General features: G+C 41.3%; 6 non-coding genes and 26 pseudogenes across 6 annotated transcripts; all 32 read right to left on the bottom strand.

The window, feature by feature from the left end:
- Nucleotides 1-2,051: 2,051 nt before the first annotated feature.
- On the bottom strand, nucleotides 2,052-2,170 carry LOC134960857 (5S ribosomal RNA; annotated as a pseudogene).
- Nucleotides 2,171-2,277: 107 nt separating this feature from the next.
- On the bottom strand, nucleotides 2,278-2,396 carry LOC134961158 (5S ribosomal RNA; annotated as a pseudogene).
- A 107-nt stretch (nucleotides 2,397-2,503) lies between these two features.
- Nucleotides 2,504-2,629, bottom strand: LOC134963103 (5S ribosomal RNA; annotated as a pseudogene).
- Nucleotides 2,630-2,736: 107 nt separating this feature from the next.
- Nucleotides 2,737-2,862, bottom strand: LOC134962037 (5S ribosomal RNA; annotated as a pseudogene).
- Nucleotides 2,863-2,969: 107 nt separating this feature from the next.
- LOC134960337 (5S ribosomal RNA) lies at nucleotides 2,970-3,088 on the bottom strand (annotated as a pseudogene).
- A 107-nt stretch (nucleotides 3,089-3,195) lies between these two features.
- On the bottom strand, nucleotides 3,196-3,314 carry LOC134962168 (5S ribosomal RNA; annotated as a pseudogene).
- Nucleotides 3,315-3,421: 107 nt separating this feature from the next.
- LOC134961718 (5S ribosomal RNA) lies at nucleotides 3,422-3,540 on the bottom strand. Its single transcript, XR_010187955.1, has one exon. It is a non-coding gene; the product is annotated as a 5S ribosomal RNA (ribosomal RNA).
- A 107-nt stretch (nucleotides 3,541-3,647) lies between these two features.
- Nucleotides 3,648-3,766, bottom strand: LOC134961865 (5S ribosomal RNA; annotated as a pseudogene).
- A 321-nt stretch (nucleotides 3,767-4,087) lies between these two features.
- LOC134961104 (5S ribosomal RNA) lies at nucleotides 4,088-4,206 on the bottom strand. Its single transcript, XR_010187848.1, has one exon. It is a non-coding gene; the product is annotated as a 5S ribosomal RNA (ribosomal RNA).
- A 107-nt stretch (nucleotides 4,207-4,313) lies between these two features.
- On the bottom strand, nucleotides 4,314-4,432 carry LOC134961590 (5S ribosomal RNA; annotated as a pseudogene).
- Nucleotides 4,433-4,539: 107 nt separating this feature from the next.
- Nucleotides 4,540-4,657, bottom strand: LOC134962427 (5S ribosomal RNA; annotated as a pseudogene).
- Nucleotides 4,658-4,764: 107 nt separating this feature from the next.
- On the bottom strand, nucleotides 4,765-4,883 carry LOC134961173 (5S ribosomal RNA; annotated as a pseudogene).
- A 107-nt stretch (nucleotides 4,884-4,990) lies between these two features.
- Nucleotides 4,991-5,109, bottom strand: LOC134961553 (5S ribosomal RNA; annotated as a pseudogene).
- Nucleotides 5,110-5,216: 107 nt separating this feature from the next.
- Nucleotides 5,217-5,335, bottom strand: LOC134961411 (5S ribosomal RNA; annotated as a pseudogene).
- Nucleotides 5,336-5,442: 107 nt separating this feature from the next.
- Nucleotides 5,443-5,568, bottom strand: LOC134960586 (5S ribosomal RNA; annotated as a pseudogene).
- Nucleotides 5,569-5,675: 107 nt separating this feature from the next.
- Nucleotides 5,676-5,794, bottom strand: LOC134959940 (5S ribosomal RNA; annotated as a pseudogene).
- Nucleotides 5,795-5,901: 107 nt separating this feature from the next.
- Nucleotides 5,902-6,020, bottom strand: LOC134964547 (5S ribosomal RNA; annotated as a pseudogene).
- Nucleotides 6,021-6,127: 107 nt separating this feature from the next.
- Nucleotides 6,128-6,246, bottom strand: LOC134961706 (5S ribosomal RNA). The gene has a single exon (XR_010187953.1). It is a non-coding gene; the product is annotated as a 5S ribosomal RNA (ribosomal RNA).
- A 107-nt stretch (nucleotides 6,247-6,353) lies between these two features.
- LOC134962909 (5S ribosomal RNA) lies at nucleotides 6,354-6,472 on the bottom strand (annotated as a pseudogene).
- A 321-nt stretch (nucleotides 6,473-6,793) lies between these two features.
- On the bottom strand, nucleotides 6,794-6,919 carry LOC134961949 (5S ribosomal RNA; annotated as a pseudogene).
- Nucleotides 6,920-7,026: 107 nt separating this feature from the next.
- Nucleotides 7,027-7,145, bottom strand: LOC134960243 (5S ribosomal RNA; annotated as a pseudogene).
- Nucleotides 7,146-7,252: 107 nt separating this feature from the next.
- Nucleotides 7,253-7,378, bottom strand: LOC134962767 (5S ribosomal RNA; annotated as a pseudogene).
- Nucleotides 7,379-7,485: 107 nt separating this feature from the next.
- Nucleotides 7,486-7,605, bottom strand: LOC134959168 (5S ribosomal RNA). Its single transcript, XR_010187243.1, has one exon. It is a non-coding gene; the product is annotated as a 5S ribosomal RNA (ribosomal RNA).
- A 107-nt stretch (nucleotides 7,606-7,712) lies between these two features.
- LOC134962149 (5S ribosomal RNA) lies at nucleotides 7,713-7,831 on the bottom strand (annotated as a pseudogene).
- Nucleotides 7,832-7,938: 107 nt separating this feature from the next.
- Nucleotides 7,939-8,057, bottom strand: LOC134960116 (5S ribosomal RNA; annotated as a pseudogene).
- A 107-nt stretch (nucleotides 8,058-8,164) lies between these two features.
- LOC134959934 (5S ribosomal RNA) lies at nucleotides 8,165-8,283 on the bottom strand (annotated as a pseudogene).
- A 107-nt stretch (nucleotides 8,284-8,390) lies between these two features.
- On the bottom strand, nucleotides 8,391-8,508 carry LOC134963473 (5S ribosomal RNA; annotated as a pseudogene).
- Nucleotides 8,509-8,615: 107 nt separating this feature from the next.
- On the bottom strand, nucleotides 8,616-8,734 carry LOC134959771 (5S ribosomal RNA; annotated as a pseudogene).
- Nucleotides 8,735-8,841: 107 nt separating this feature from the next.
- Nucleotides 8,842-8,960, bottom strand: LOC134960228 (5S ribosomal RNA). The gene has a single exon (XR_010187721.1). It is a non-coding gene; the product is annotated as a 5S ribosomal RNA (ribosomal RNA).
- Nucleotides 8,961-9,067: 107 nt separating this feature from the next.
- On the bottom strand, nucleotides 9,068-9,186 carry LOC134960192 (5S ribosomal RNA). Its single transcript, XR_010187715.1, has one exon. It is a non-coding gene; the product is annotated as a 5S ribosomal RNA (ribosomal RNA).
- Nucleotides 9,187-9,293: 107 nt separating this feature from the next.
- LOC134960995 (5S ribosomal RNA) lies at nucleotides 9,294-9,412 on the bottom strand (annotated as a pseudogene).
- A 107-nt stretch (nucleotides 9,413-9,519) lies between these two features.
- LOC134962453 (5S ribosomal RNA) lies at nucleotides 9,520-9,638 on the bottom strand (annotated as a pseudogene).
- Between the last annotated feature and the right edge of the window lie 13 nt (nucleotides 9,639-9,651).

Below are 9,651 nucleotides of genomic sequence, written 5' to 3'. Positions count from 1 at the left end.
ACACGAACCCTAACCCTAACACTACTCTAACCCTAATCCTAATAACCCTAACCCTAGCACTAAAACCCTAAAACACTGACCCTAACCCTAATACGAACCCTAACCCTAATACGAACCCTAATACGTACCCTAACCCAAACTTACCCTAACCTTAACCCTAAGCCTAATACCCTAACCCTAATACCACTAATAAGAACCTTAACCCTTAAACAATCCCTAACCCTAAAGCGAACCCTAACAATAACGCTACCCTAACCCTAATATGAACCCTAACCCTAAACCTAACACCCTAATACCCTAACCCTCACCCTAATACAAACCTTAACCCTTACATAACCCTAATCCAAACCTAACCCTAACCCTAATCCTAACCCTAACCCTTACCTAACCCTAAACCTTAAACAATCCCTACCCCTAAAAAGAACCCTAACACGAACCCTAACCCTAAATATACTCTAACCCTAATACAAACCCTAATCCTAACCCTAATATGATCCCAAACCCTAATACGAACACTAACACTAACTAACCCCAACCTTAACCCTAACCCTAATACCCTAACCCTAACCCTAATACCCTTTCCTAATACCCTTGACCTAACCTTTACCTAACCTTAACCCTAAAACCCTAACCCTAATACCCTAACCCTAACCTAACCGTAACCCTAACCCTAATATGAAACCTAACCCTAACCCTAACTAACCACAACCTTAACCCTAACCCTAACCCTAACCTAACTGTAACCCTAACCCTAATATGAAACCTAACCCTAACCCTAATGCCCTAACCCTATCCCAACCCTTACCCTAATCCTAACCCTAACCCTTACCTAACCCTAACCCTAATACTACCCTAACCCTAATATGAACCCTAACCCCTAACCCTAACCCCCTAATACCCTAGCCCTAACCTTAACTAACCCTAACCCTAATCCTAATAACCATAACCCTAACACTAAAACCCTAAAACACTAACCCTAACCTTAATACGAACCCTAACCCTAATATAAACCCTAACCCTAATATGAACCCTAACCTTAATACGAACCCTAATACGAACCTTAACCCTAATACCCAAATATCCTAACGCTAAACCTAACCCTAAGCCTACCGCGAACCCTAACTCTAACCTTAACGCTACCCTAACCCTAATGCAAACCCTAACCCTAATACGAACCCTAACTCTAACCCTTATATGAGCCCTAACCCTAAATAACCCTAACCCTAATACCCTAACCCTAACTCTAATATCATAACCCTAATACCCTAACCCTAACCTAGCCCTTACCCTAACTATAATACCCAAACCCTAACCCTAACCTAAACCTAACCCTAATACCCTAATCCTAACTCTAACCCTAATACGAACCCTAACCTAGCCCTAACCCTAACTATAATACCCTAACCCTAACCTAAACCTAACCCTAATACCCTAATTCTAATCCTAACCCTAATATGAACCCTAACCATAACTAACCCTAGCCCTAATACCCTAACCCTAACCCTAACCGTAATACCCTAATACTAACCCTAAACGTAATACGAACCCTAACCCTAACCTTAATACCATAACCCTTACTCATCCCTAACCCTAAACCTAATCCTAAGCCTAAAATAAACCAAACCCTTACCCTAACACAAACCTTAACTCTAACCCTAACCCTATAAATTCTAATTCTAACCCAAATACCCTAACCCTATTCCTAACCTTAATATGAAACCTAAACCTAACTAATCCTAACCCTCATATCCTAACCCTAACCCTACTACCCTAACCCTAACTCTAATATCAACCCTACCCCTAACACGAATCCTAAGGTTTAAAGTGGTCTCCCATCCAAGTAGACCCAGGTGGTCTCCCATCCAAGTACTAATCAGGCCCAATACTGCTTAGTTTCCAAGATCAGATGAGATTGGGCGTATCCAGTGTGGTGTGGCTGTAGATGAGCTTTATGGTTTCTGTTAGATCTTTCCTACTTCTAACTACTGGTACATAAATGAATAAGTTAGAAAATGGAATGCATCAACAGAATGGTGTTGGCAGTATAAAATTACCTACAGCACCTTGCATTCCCAGGTGGTCTCCCATCCATGTACTAACCAGACCCAACACTGCTTAGCTTCCAAGATCAGATGAGTTTGGGCGTATCCAGCGTGGTGTGGCTGTAGATGAGCTTTGTTGTTTCTGTTAGAACTTTTCTACTTCTAACTACTGGTAAATAAATGAAAGAGTTTGAAAATGGAATGCATCAATTGAACGGTGTTGGCAGTATAAAAATACCTGCAGCACCTTGTATTCCCAGGTGGTCTCCCATCCAAGTACTAACCAGACCCAACACTGCTTAGCTTCCAAGATCAGATGAGTTTGGGCGAATCCAGCGTGGTCTGGCTGTAGATGAGCTTTTTGGTTTCTGTTAGAACTTTTCTACTTCTAACTACTGGTACATTTATGAATACATTTGAAAATGGAATGCTTAAACAGAATGTTGTTGGCAGTATAAAAACACCTACAGCACCTTGTATTCCCAGGTGGTCTCCCACCAAAGTACTAACCAGGCCCAACACTACTTAGCTTCCAAGATCAGATGAGATATGATATTAGGCGTATATAGTGTGGTGTGGCTGTAGATGAGCTTTGTATTTTCTGTTAGATCTTTTCTACTTCTAACTACTGGTACATATATGAATACATTTGAAAATGGAATGCTTCAACATAATGGTGTTGGCAGTATAAAAATACCTACAGCACCTTGTATTCCCAGGTGGTCTCCCACCAAAGTACTAACCAGGCCCAACACTACTTAGCTTCCAAGATCAGATGAGATATGATATTGGGCGTATATAGTGTGGTGTGGCTGTAGATGAGCTTTGTGTTTTCTGTTAGATCTTTTCTACTTCTAACTACTGGTACATAAATGAATAAGTTTGAAAATGGAATGCATCAACAGAACGGTGTTGGCAGTATAAAAATACCTACAGCACCTTCTATTCCCAGGTGGTCTCCCATCCAAGTACTAACAAGGCCCAACACTGCTTAGCGTCCAAGATCAGATGAGATTTGGCGTATCCTGTGTGGTGTGGCTGTAGATGAGCTTTGTGGTTTCTGTTAGAACTTTTCTACTTCTAACTACTGGTACATAAATGAATAAGTTTGAAAATGGAATGCATCAACAGAACGGTGTTGGCAGTATAAAAATACCTACAGCACCTTGTATTCCCAGGTGGTCTCCCATCCAAGTACTAACCAGACACAACACTGCTTAGCTTCCAAGATCAGATGAGATTGCGTGTATCAAGTGTTGTGTGGCTGTAGATGAGCTTTGTGGTTTATGTTAGAACTTTTCTACTTCTAACTACTGGTACATAAATGAATAAGTTTGAAAATGGAATGCATCAACAGAACGGTGTTGGCAGTATAAAAATACCTACAGCACCTTCTATTCCCAGGTGGTCTCCCATCCAAGTACTAACAAGGCCCAACACTGCTTAGCGTCCAAGATCAGATGAGATTGGGCGTATCCAGCGTGGTGTGGCTGTAGATGAGCTTTGTTGTTTCTGTTAGAATTTTTCTACTTCTAACTACTGGTAAATTAATGAAAGAGTTTGAAAATGGAATGCATCAACAGAACGGTGTTGGCAGTATAGAAATACCTACAGCACCTTGTACTCCCTGGTGGTCTCCCATTCAAGTACTAACCAGGCCCTACACTGCTTAGCTTCCAAGATCAGATTAGATTGGGCGTATCCAGTGTTGTGTGGCTGTAGATGAGCTTTGTGGTTTCTGTTAGATCTTTCCTACTTCTAACTACTGGTACATAAATGAATAAGTTTGAAAATGGAATGCATCAACAGAACGGTGTTGGCAGTATAAAAATACCAACAGCACCCTGTATTCCCATCCAAGTACTAACCAGGCCCAACACTGCTTAGCTTTCAAGATCAGATGAGATTGGGCGTATCCAGTGTTGTGTGGCTGTAGATGAGCTTTGTGGTTTCTGTTAGATCTTTCCTACTTCTAACTACTGGTACATAAATGAATAAGTTTGAATATGGAATGCTTCAACAGACTGGTGTTGGCAGTATAAAAATACCTACAGCACCTTGTATTCCCAGGTGGTCTCCCATCCAAGTACTAACCAGGCCCAACACTGCTTAGCTTCCAAGATCAGATGAGATTGCATGTTTCCAGTGTGGTGTGGCTGTAGATGAGCTTTGTTGTTTCTGTTAGAACTTTTCTACTTCTAACTACTGGTAAATAAATGAAAGAGTTTGAAAATGGAATGCATCAACAGAACGGTGTTGGCAGTATAAAAATACCTACAGCACCCTGTATTCCCAGGTGGTCTCCTATCCAAGTACTAACCAGACCAAACACTGCTTAGCTTCCAAAATCAGATGAGATTGGGCATATCCAGTGTTGTGTGGCTGTAGATGAGCTTTGTGGTTTCTGTTAGATCTTTCCTACTTCTAACTACTGGTACATAAATGAATAAGTTTGAATATGGAATGCTTCAACAGACTGGTGTTGGCAGTATAAAAATACCAACAGCACCCTGTATTCCCAGGTGGTCTCCCATCAAGTACTAACCAGGCCCAACACTGCTTAGCTTCCAAGATCAGATGAGATTGCATGTATCCAGTGTGGTGTGGCTCTAGATGAGCTTTGTTGTTTCTGTTAGAACTTTTCTACTTCTAACTACTGGTAAATAAATGAAAGAATTTGAAAATGGAATGCATCAACAGAACGGTGTTGGCAGTATAAAAATACCTACAGCACCCTGTATTCCCAGGTGGTCACCTATCCAAGTACTAACCAGACCCAACACTGCTTAGCTTCTAAGATCAGATGAGTTTGGGCGTATCCAGTGTGGTGTGGCTGTAGATGAGCTTTGTGGTTTCTGTTAGATCTTTCCTACTTCTAACTACTGGTACATAAATGAATACATTTGAAAATGGTATGCATCAACAGAACGGTGTTGGCAGTATAAAAATAAGTACAGTACCTCATATTCCCAGGTGGTCTCCCATCCAAGTACTAAATAGGCCCAACACTGCTTAGCTTCCAAGATCAGATGAGATTGGGCGTATACAGCGTGGTGTGGCAGTAGATTTGCTTTGCAGTTTCTGTTAGAACTTCTCTACTTCTAACTACTGGTAAATAAATGAAAGAGTTTGAAAATGGAATGCATCAACAGAACGGTGTTGGCAGTATGAAAGTACCTACAGCACCTTGTTTTCCCAGGTGGTCTCCCATCCAAGTACTAACCAGGCCCAATACTGCTTAATTTCAAAGATCAGATGAGATTGGGTATATCCAGCGTTGTGTGGCTGTAGATAAGCTTTGTGGTTGCTGTTAGAACTTTTCTACTTCTAACTACTGGTACATAAATGAATAAGTTTGAAAATGGTATGCATCAACAGAACGGTGTTGGCAATATAAAAATACCTACAGCACCTTGTATTCCCAGGTGGTCTCCCACCCAAGTACTAACCAGGCCCAACACTACTTAGCTTCCAAGATCAGATGAGATATGAGATTGGGCGTATATAGTGTGGTGTGGCTGTAGATGAGCTTTGTGTTTTCTGTTAGATCTTTTCTACTTCTAACTACTGGTACATAAATGAATAAGTTTGAAAATGGAATGCATCAACAGAACGGTGTTGGCAGTATAAAAATACCAACAGCACCTTCTATTCCCAGGTGGTCTCCCATCCAAGTACTAACAAGGCCCAACACTGCTTAGCGTCCAAGATCAGATGAGATTGGGCGTATCCTGTGTGGTGTGGCTGTAGATGAGCTTTGTGGTTTCTGTTAGAACTTTTCTACTTCTAACTACTGGTACATAAATGAATAAGTTTGAAAATGGAATGCATCAACAGAACGGTGTTGGCAGTATAAAAATACCTACAGCACCTTGTATTCCCAGGTGGTCTCCCATCCAAGTACTAACCAGACACAACACTGCTTAGCTTCCAAGATTAGATGAGATTGCGTGTATCAAGTTTTGTGTGGCTGTAGATGAGCTTTGTGGTTTATGTTAGAACTTTTCAACTTCTAACTACTGGTACATAAATGAATAAGTTTGAAAATGGAATGCATCAACAGAACGGTGTTGGCAGTATAAAAATACCTACAGCACCTTCTATTCCCAGGTGGTCTCCCATCCAAGTACTAACAAGGCCCAACACTGCTTAGCGTCCAAGATCAGATGAGATTGGGCGTATCCAGCGTGGTGTGGCTGTAGATGAGCTTTGTTGATTCTGTTAGAATTTTTCTACTTCTAACTACTGGTAAATTAATGAAAGAGTTTGAAAATGGAATGCATCAACAGAACGGTATTGGCAGTATAAAAACACCTACAGCACTTTGTATTCCCAGGTGGTCTCCCATCCAAGTACTAACCAGGCCCAATACTGCTTAGTTTCCAAGATCAGATGAGATTGGGCGTATCCAGTGTTGTGTGGCTGTAGATGAGCTTTGTGGTTTCTGTTAGATCTTTCCTACTTCTAACTACTGGTACATAAATGAATAAGTTTGAAAATGGAATGCATCAACAGAACGGTGTTGGCAGTATAAAAATACCAACAGCACCATGTATTCCCATCCAAGTACTAACCAGGCACAATACTGCTTAGCTTCCAAGATCAGATGAGATTGCGTGTATCCAGTGTGGTGTGGCTGTAGATGAGCTTTGTTGTTTCTGTTAGAACTTTTCTACTTCTAACTACTAGTAAATAAATGAAAGAGTTTGAAAATGGAATGCATCAACAGAACGGTGTTGGCAGTATAAAAATACCTACAGCACCTTGTATTCCCAGGTGATCTCCCACCCAAGTACTAACCAGGCCCAACACTACTTAGCTTCCAAGATCAGATGAGATATGAGATTGGGCGTATACAGTGTGGTGTGGCTGTAGATGAGCTCTGTGGTTTCTGTTAGAACTTTTCTACTTCTAACTACTGGTACATAAATGAATAAGTTTGAAAATGGAATGCATCAACAGAACGGTGTTGACAGTATAAAAATACCTACAGCACCTTGCATTCCCAGGTGGTCTCCCATCAAAGTACTAACCAGGCCCGACACTGCTTAGTTTTCAAGATCAGATGAGATTGGGCGTATCCAGTGTGGTGTGGCTGTAGATGAGCTTTGTGGTTTCTGTTAGATCTTTCCTACTTCTAACTACTGGTACATAAATGAATAAGTTTGAAAATGGAATGCATCAACAGAACGGTGGTGGCAGTATAAAAATACCAACAGCACCCTGTATTCCCAGGTGGTCTCCCACCCAAGTACTAACCAGGCCCAACACTACTTAGCTTCCAAGATCAGATGAGATATGAGATTGGGCATATACAGTGTGGTGTGGCTGTAGATGAGCTCTGTGGTTTCTGTTAGAACTTTTCTACTTCTAACTACTGGTACATAAATGAATAAGTTTGAAAATGGAATGCATCAACAGAACGGTGTTGACAGTATAAAAATACCTACAGCACCTTGCATTCCCAGGTGGTCTCCCATCCAAGTACTATACCAGGCCCAACACTGCTTAGCGTCCAAGATCAGATGAGATTGGGCGTATCCAGTGTGGTGTGGCTGTAAATGAGCTATGTGGTTTCTGTTAGAACTTTTCTACTTCTAACTACTGGTACATAAATGAATAAGTTTGAAAATGGAATGCATCAACAGAACGGTGTTGGCAGTATAAAAATACCTACAGCACCTCGTAGTCCCAGGTGGTCTCCCATCCAAGTACTTAATAGGCCCAACACTGCTTAGCTTCCAAGATCAGTTGAGATTGGGCGTATACAGTGTGGTGTGGCAGTAGATTTGCTTTGCGGTTTCTGTTAGAACTTTTCTACTTCTAACTACTGGTAAATAAATGAAAAAGTTTGAATATGGAATGCATCAACAGAACGGTGTTGGCAGTATAAAAATACCTACAGCACCCTGTATTCCCAGGTGGTCTCCCATCCAAGTACTAACCAAGCCCAACACTGCTTAGCTTCCAAGATCAGATGAGATTGGGCATATCCAGTGTTGTGTGGCTGTAGATGAACTTTGTGGTTTCTGTTAGATCTTTCCTACTTCTAACTACTGGTACATAAATGAATAAGTTTGAATATGGAATGCTTCAACAGACTGGTGTTGGCAGTATAAAAATACCTACAGCACCCTGTATTCCAAGGTGGTCTCCCATCCAAGTACTAACCAGACCCAACACTGCTTAGCTTCCAAGATCAGATGAGTTTGGGCGTATCCAGTGTGGTGTGGCTGTAGATGAGCTTTGTGGTTTCTGTTAGATTTTTCCTACTTCTATCTACTGGTACATAAATAAATAAATTTGAAAATGGAATGCATCAACAGAACGGTGTTGGCAGTATAAAAATAAGTACAGCACCTCGTATTCCCAGGTGGTCTCCCATCCAAGTACTAAATAGGCCCAACACTGCTTAGCTTCCAAATCAGATGAGATTGGGCGTATACAGCGTGGTGTGGCAGTAGATTTGCTTTGCAGTTTCTGTTAGAACTTCTCTACTTCTAACTACTGGTAAATAAATGAAAGAGTTTGAAAATGGAATGCATCAACAGAATGGTGTTGGCAGTATATAAGTACCTACAGCACCTTGTATTCCCAGGTGGTCTCCCATCCAAGTACTAACCAGGCCCAATACTGCTTAATTTCAAAGATCAGATGAGATTGGGTATATCCAGCGTGGTGTGGCTGTAGATGAGCTTTGTGGTTGCTGTTAGAACTTTTCTACTTCTAACTACTGGTACATAAATTAATAAGTTTGAAAATGGTATGCATCAACAGAACGGTGTTGGCAATATAAACATACCTACAGCACCTTGTATTCCCAGGTGGTCTCCCATTCAAGTACTAACCAGGCCCAACACTGCTTAGCTTCCAAGATCAGAAGAGATTGGGTGTATCCAGTGTGGTGTGGCTGTAGATGAGCTTTGTGATTTCTGTTCGAACTTTTCTACTTCTAACTACTGGTACATAAATGTATAAGTTTGAAAATGGAATGCATCAACAGAACGGTGTTGGCAGTATAAAAATACCTACAGCACCTTGTACTCCCAGGTGGTCTCCCATCCAAGTACTAACAAGGCCCAACACTGCTTAGCGTCCAAGATCAGATGAGATTGGGCGTATCCAGCGTGGTGTGGCTGTAGATGAGCTTTGTTGTTGCTGTTAGAATTTTTCTACTTCTAACTACTGGTAAATTAATGAAAGAGTTTGAAAATGGAATGCATCAACAGAACGGTGTTGGCAGTATAGAAATACCTACAGCACCTTTTACTCCCAGGTGGTCTCCCATTCAAGTACTAACCAGGCCCTACACTGCTTAGCTTCCAAGACCAGATGAGATTGGGTGTATCCAGTCTGGTGTGGCTGTAGTTGAGCTTTGTGGTTTCTGTTAGAACTTTTCTACTTCTAACTACTGGTACATAAATGAATAAGTTTGAAAATGGTATGCATCAACAGAACGGTGTTGGCAGTATAAAAACACCTACAGCACTTTGTATTCCCAGGTGGTCTCCCATCCAAGTACTAACCAGGCCCAATACTGCTTAATTTCCAAGATCAGATGAGATTGGGCGTATCCAGTGTTGTGTGGCTGTAGATGAGCTTTGTGGTT

This window comes from Pseudophryne corroboree, chromosome 9 (assembly GCF_028390025.1).
Source record: "Pseudophryne corroboree isolate aPseCor3 chromosome 9, aPseCor3.hap2, whole genome shotgun sequence".
NCBI lineage: Eukaryota > Metazoa > Chordata > Amphibia > Anura > Myobatrachidae > Pseudophryne > Pseudophryne corroboree.
This window is presented reverse-complemented; position numbering and strand designations above follow the sequence as displayed.